A 7,794-nucleotide genomic window follows, 5' to 3' on the forward strand; every position below is an offset into this window, starting at 1 on the left:
ATGTGTCATTTCCACACTTGGAGATGCTTAAGGCACAAGAAGAGAAAAATCAAGAGTGTGAAAAAAAACATTGCTAAATTAACTGGGCAACTTGAAATGTTATTTGAGCGTGTTATTAGAGCTGGGGAAAATTCAGTGAATGCAATGTCCCAGAGAGTGCATAATGATGGAGCTTACATGAGAGGTGAAAAATCGGAGGGTTTTCAGACAAGCTATCCAAGGCTTGTCGGAAATCAAGGTTGGACCAAATATAGTGATGAAGGATGGTACGAAAGGGAATATGAAGATGATATTATATATATGTTGATCCAATGAATACACCAATTGATGATTTGTGGAGTAAAATTTTCGACAAAGTGGAAGGTTCATATATGAATTTGCAAGGAATGAAGAGTGACGTTTGAATTTTATCAACCACCGTAATCTCACATTCGTCCTCCATTAAGTCGCTTGAAGAAAAGATGGGGAAGTTGTCTGCTCTTGTGTATGCTAATCTCTCTGAGAAGTCACTGATTCATGTAAATGAGAGTTAGCAGGATGCTACCCAAGTTTCAATTATAGTTACTAGATGAATATAATTAAATATAATTGTTGGTTAAAGTAAAGTCTAAACCATTTTCCTCATGGGATCGACCCCAACCTACAAGTTGGGTTCTTTACTTGATAACGATCACTTATGCTTCTTTAGGGAGGTGTAATTTAAGCGTATCAAATTTTGGCGCTGCTGCCAGGGAATTTTTGGCTTTTAGATTTATTTTAACTACATTATTGAACGTTAATCAAATATTTCCTAATTTTACTTTTTCTTTTTCTTTTTGTCTCTCTCAGGTTCTGACTCTAGTGTATGCCAAGTACACGGAGTCAGGGTGAACCACTTACTCTTTACGACCCAGAGTTGAACCAAACTTTGCGAAGAATGAATAATCAAGGAGTTCAAGTTAATCCTATCGGAGGCAACTTAGGTGATGAAGTTTAGTTGCAACCCCCGAGGGTGGTTGGGGGAGACAACCAGGTTCTAGCTGAAAATTAATTGGGAGATGCAGTGAGGGTGCATGGCCCACCAGGCCCTCGACCGCATGATAGCTATAGGGGCAACGTAAACATTATTGACTCAAATGGACCTCTTGTCCTACCCTCTTTGCCTCCGGGGCACACATTTGCAGTGACCAGTAGCTTGATGCAGATGCTTACAGCTAGGGGCTTATTCTCGGGTTCACCATCAGAAGATCCACATGCTCACATAGCCAAGCTAAGGGCAGTTTGCAAGAGCTGTGTGGGTCGACTAGACTTGGATATGGATGTCATCGGGTTGCGAGTGTTCCCTCTCTCACTGATAGGCGATGTTGCTGTATGGTTCATCGAGCGTCCTTATAACTCAATATATACATGGGACCAACTGACGGATGTGTTCTTAGCAAGATATTATCCAGTGTCCAAGAAGCTCAATCACAAAGATAGGGTGAATAAGTTTGTAGCATTACTGGAGAGTCTGTGAGTAGCTCTTGGGACAGATTCAATGCATTTGTAAGAGGTGTTCTGAATCACCGTATTGATGATGAGTCACTGAAGGAGTATTTCTATCAAGCTCAGAATGACAACAATAAAGCAGTGTTTGATACTATTGCTGGAGGATCATATGGTGAGTGCACATATGCGCAGATTGTAGAAAAATTGGAGAAAATATCTCACAACAATAAAGCATGGAGCACTAGGAGGTCGGATACTGGGAGAAACACATTTGCCGTTCATGCTACGAATAACCAGTCTGTAAAGGAGATTCGTGAGGAGATGGCTCAGATGAGGACCAAGTTGGGGTTGGTATTGAAGCATGTGAGTGGAGGTGCAGAGATGGTAAATGTTGTGAATTACTTGACTAGAACGCCACCACCAGTTGAAAAGTGTCACTATGAAGAGGATGCTTATGCGGTGAATGATTAGACAAGGGGTTTCCGACCAAACTCCCAAGGATCCAACATGGAAAATTGGCACTGAGGTCAAGGGAACCAAGGTCGGAATTATGGCAATTACAATCGAGAGGGTCAATATGTTCGGGATGGGAACTTCAATCGCGACAACAACTACAACCAGAATAATTATGGCAATAAAAATGATCGGGTTGGACCTTATGTTCCCCCTCAAAATCGGGAATCTGGTACAAGGGAAGATGGAGGCAATATGGCACGTATTGAAGATATGATGCATAAGATGATGAGAAGGTTTGATGCAACAGATGAGAATGTGAAGGAGATGAGAAACGACTTGTCTGGTATTGGTCAAAAGGTTGATGCCCATGCAGTGTCAATAAAGCATCTAGAGCATCAGATGACTTAGTTGTCTACTATAGTGAACCCACGTCAACCTGGCACTCTTCCTAGCAACACCATCCAGAATCCAAAGAATGATAGTCATTGTATGGCAGCTACTACTCGAGGAGGTAAGCAAACAATAGATCCACCTATGCCATCTATGGTAGATGTTGAGATTAGAAAAGAAGATGATATGGTAAAGGTTAGGGAAGAATATGAGAATGCAACAGAGAAAAAAATGGAGATATCTCAGAAAGTGGCCCCTATACCTAGACCTCCACCACATTTTCCACAGAGGTTAGTGAAGAAGACTGAAGATGGTAAATATCGCAGGTTTATTACTATGTTGAAGAAGTTTTCCATCAATGTTCCTTTTATAGAGGCTTTGGAGGAAATGTCTGGGTATGCGAAGTTTATGAAAGATATGGTGACAAAGAAAATGTCTGTGAGTTTTGAAGAAGATGATAGATTGCAGCATTGTAGCGCTGTTGCTACAAGATCTCTTATGCAAAAGAAGGAAGACCCTGATTCTTTCACGATCCCATGTACTATAGGGTTGTTACACTTTCCTAAGGTGTTCCGTGATCTTGGTACTAGCATCAACCTCATGTCATTGTCTATTTATAAGAAGTTGGGTCTAGGGGATCCAAAGCCTATTACGATGCGGCTACTTATGGCCGATCGTACCGTGAAAAGGCCCATTGGTGTACTCCATGATGTGCTAGTAAAAGTGGAGTCATTCATCTTTCTAGCGGATTTTGTGATTCTTGACTGTGAGGTTGATTTTGATGTTCCTATCATCCTTGGGAGACCATTCCTTGCCACAGGTCGTGCATTAGTTGATATGGAGAAGGGACAAATGAAGTTCAAACTAAACAACAAAGAAGCAAGTTTCAATATTTGTAGGTCCATGAAGCAGAGTGGTGAGCTCCAAACGGTATCTATAACTTACAGAGTTGAGAGTGGAAAAGAAGTGCAAATTGAAGAGCAACTTGGTGTTGGGGCACTAGCAGCAGTTATGATGAATTTCGATAGTGATGGTATTGAAGAGTACGATGAGTTGGTAGTTGCACTATATAGGTGTGAATATCGATCAAAACAAAAGAAGTATGAATTAGACATGAAGAATCGTGAGTCTCCACCAGCGAGACCATCTATTGTGGAAGCACCGAAATTGGAGCTTAAGGTTCTACCACCATATTTGAGGTATGTATTCTTGGGCAGAGATAACACTTTACCGGTCATCATTGTAGCAGATCTAAATGCGAGACAAGTAAAGTGCTTGGTGACTGTGTTAAAGAGGTTCAAGTGAGCTATTGGGTGGACTACTGCAGATATTATTGGGATTCCTCCTGGTATTTGTTCCCACAAAGTCCAACTTATGCCAGATCACAAACCTAGTATTGAGCACAAAAGAAGATTAAATCCACCTATGCAAGAAGTAGTTAAAAAGGAGATCATCAAGTGGTTGGATGCTGGAGTTATCTATCCCACTGCAGATAGTAGTTGGGTATGCCTTGTTCAATGTGTGCCCAAGAAAGGTGGGATTACTGTGGTGCCTAATAAGAGAAACGATCTTGTTTCGATGCAGCCCGTGACTGGATGGAGAGTCTTCATGGACAACCGAAAGCTAAATGCTTGGACAGAAAATGACCATTTCCCTATGACATTCATGGATCAGATTTTAGATAGGCTTGCTAGTAAGGGTTGGTATTGTTTTCTTGATGGTTATTCGGGCTACAATCAGATTTCTATAGCTCCGGAGGACCAAGAGAAGACCACCTTCACTTGCCCTTATGGGACTTTCACCTTCAAACGGATGCCCTTTAGGTTGTCCAATGCTCCAGCGACTTTACAGCGTTGTATGATGTCAATATTCTCTGATATGGTGGAGGACACTATTGAGGTATTTATGGATGATTTCTCTGTGGTAGGTGACTATTTTGATCGATGTCTGAATCGTTTGGCTAAGGTACTGAAAAGATGTGAAGATTGCAATCTGGTGTTAAATTGGGAGAAGTGCCACTTTATGGTGAGAGAAGGGATAATTCTAGGTCATCGGATTTCTGAGAAAGGCATTGAGGTAGATAAAGCAAAAGTTGAGGTAATTAAAAAGCTTCCACCACCTATCTCTGTAAAAGGTGTTCAAAGTTTTCTTGGGCATGCAGGTTTCTATAGGAGGTTCATCAAAGATTTCTCTAAAATTGCACATCCATTATGCAAACTACTCGAAAAAGAGTATAAGTTTGATTTTGATGATGCCTGTCTGCGAGCATTTGGAGAGCTGAAGGAGAAGTTGGTTACTGCACCTATCATTATTTCACCGAATTGGGGACAACCGTTTGAGGTAATGTGTGATACGAGTGGAGTGGCGCTTGGTATAGTATTGGGAGAGAGGCGAGAGAAAATTCTCCATCCTATTTACTATGCTAGCAAAGCGCTAAATGTGGCCTAGAAGAATTATATTGTGACTGAACAAGAGCTTCTTGCAGTGTTTTTCGCATTCAAAAAATTCTGATCCTACCTGCTTGGTACTAAGGTCATAGTGTATACTGACCATTCTGTATTGAGGTATATGATGGCGAAGAAGGATACAAAACCGAGGCTGATTAGATAGGTATTGTTGTTGCAAGAGTTTGATTTTGTGGTAAAAGATAGAAAGGGGACCAAAAATCAAGTTGCCGATCACTTGTCCAGATTGGAGGAAGAGGCTATGCTAAAGCTTGGTGATGGGGCTGAAATTAATGATGTTTTTCCAGACGAACAGGTATTGACTGATTCTCATGATCTGATTTTTTGGTTCGCAGACTTTGCTAATTATTTGGCAAGCGGTATAGTGCCCCCAGATTTGCCTTTTCACCAAAGGAAAAAGTTTATGCATGATGTGAAGAAATTCTTTTGGGATGAACCTTACTTGTATCGTAGTTGTGTTGATGGAATTATTCGTCGTTGTGTGCTCAAGATTGAGATGTTGAGTGTACTTGAAGCATGTCATTCATCGCCTATTGGTGGGCACCACAATGGTATTCGAACTGCACATAAGGTTTTGCAGTGTGGTACTACTGGCCTACTATCCACCAAGATGCTCATGATTTCGCCAAGTCTTGTGATCGTTGCCAAAGAGAAGGAGGGATTTCGAAAAGGCAAAAGCTTCCTATGAATCCTGTATTGGTGATAAAGTTGTTTGATGTATGGGGCATTGATTTTATGGGTTTATTTGTGACTTCACACGGGATGAAGTACATTCTTGTTGCGGTTGATTATGTATCGAAGTGGGTAGAAGCAATTGCACTCCCCAACATTGAAGGTAAACGTGTCACTGCATTCTTGAAAAAGAATATCTTCTCCAGATTTGGTACACCAAGGGCGATTATCAGCGATGGAGGTTCCTACTTTTGTAATAAGTTGTTCAAAGCGCTACTTGAGAAATATGGTGTCTGCCACAATGTAGCCACTCCTTACCATCCGCAGACTAGTGGGCAAGTTGAAGTGTCCAACAGAGAGGTCCAACATATTTTGACGAAGACTGTGAATGCTAATAGAACGGATTGGTCAAGGAAGCTTGATGATGCTCTGTGGGCCTATCGCATTGCATACAAGACCCCCATAGGTATGTCTTCTTACAAACTCGTATATGGAAAATCTTGCCATTTATCGGTAGAGATAGAGCATAAGGCTTTGTGGGCGATGAAGAAGCTAAATTTAGATTGGGGGGCGCATCTAATCAAAGAATGAATGACTTGAATATGCTTGATGAGTTTCGCCTAAAAGCTTATGAAAGTCCATCCTTGTACAAAGAGAAGATGAAGAGGTATCATGATCAAAGAATTGAAAAGCGGAAATTTGTTGTGGGTGATCTTGTGCTTCTATTCAACTCTAGGTTGCGCTTGTTTTCGGGTAAACTCAAATCCAAATGGACCGGGCCATTTTTGCTCACCAACGCTCTTCCCCATGGAGGGGTTGAGCTTGAGAACAATGACGGAACAAGGTTCATGGTTAACAGGCAAATGATCAAGGTCTATTTGGGAAACGCAGAAAGTGTGCAAGAGGTTGTGGAGGCCTATCATCTTAATGAAGTCTGAGTAATCAAGAGGCCCGTGTAGTGCTGCGACATTAAATCAAGCGCTGCTTGGGAGGCAACCCAAGATGTATAATCTAGCCAACGATAGGTTTTTGTTTTCCATCTAGCAGTCTATGTGTCTAGTTGATTCTCTGTATTAATTTAGATAAGTGTTTTAGTGTTTTTTTAGTGTTGGATAGAATTAGCATAGGGTTCGTGTCTAAACAAAAAGTGTCCAAAAAATGTAAAAAAAAATAGCCTAATGGTTGCTACATGTGCAGGTACGCTATAAAAATTCTGCAGAAAATGGTCTGGTGCAAAGTTCTACGGACCCCATCGACCGTCCGTCGATCTATCCACGGACCGTGGATGGTGTCTGTAGATCCCAGGTAAGCCACTAAACTTTTCCAAGTATAAGAGTGATCTACGGACCATAGATCGACCCACGAACCGTAGACGGGGTCTCGTGGGTCCAAAATCCTAATTTTGTTCGACCCAACCCGAACCCCCTTTATTTAAAATTCCCCTAATTTGAAATCATTTCCACTTCCCTCCATTCACTCTCCAACCATTTCAAACACTTTAACTTCCCTAAATCAATCCATAACTCCCCCATAAAATCATCCATTTCATTCCTCCATAATTCCCACGATTCCTTTCCATTCCGAATACTACTCATTCCATATTCCACAAAAGGGTCCGATGTTTGGATGGTAACGAAAATGTGGTTTTTAGCCTTGAAAGCATCTGTCATCACACAATCACCCAATTCCCATTGCTGTAAGGTAATAGACTTTCTCCTCACTTTGAATTTTGATTCATTGATAGATTATAGAAAGTCAGGGATTGGGTCTTGACCTTGGGTAATTGTTAGATGAAATTGCATGATAAAATTGGAAGTTACAATACCCTTGGAACGATAGCTAGTGATTGAGTTGCCTTGTTGTATGTGATTATAAGTCTAAATGTAAGTTTCGATTTAGGGTTCCAAAGTTTGTCTTAAGCACTTGTTAACATGATTAATCGGGATCCTGAGAATGACAAACTAGCATGAGTAAGTGTTGAAATGCATGGTTAGACTAGGGTATTGTTGATAATGGTCTGAGATGTGTGCTTGGAAAAATAAAAAAGGGCTGAAACCTGGCACAGGCCACATCCACGATACCCCATCTACGGACAATAGATTAGGTTCGTGGGTGGATGCACTTGAAAATTTCACAAAGTGTGAAATCACGGATGTGGACTACGGTCCGTAGATTGATCTACGGACCATTTTGTACATCTGTGGTTTCCATCTGCGACCAATATTGTTGATCCTCTGATCCACGGAAGGGTTCCACGGATGGTAGATCAAGCTACGGACCGTAGGTCTCCTCCGTGGATGACCACTGTAGCCACTGTCCAAATTTTTTTAGGTCTTTGTTAGTA

The sequence above is a fragment of the Solanum stenotomum genome, chromosome 6, assembly GCF_019186545.1.
Source record: "Solanum stenotomum isolate F172 chromosome 6, ASM1918654v1, whole genome shotgun sequence".
NCBI lineage: Eukaryota > Viridiplantae > Streptophyta > Magnoliopsida > Solanales > Solanaceae > Solanum > Solanum stenotomum.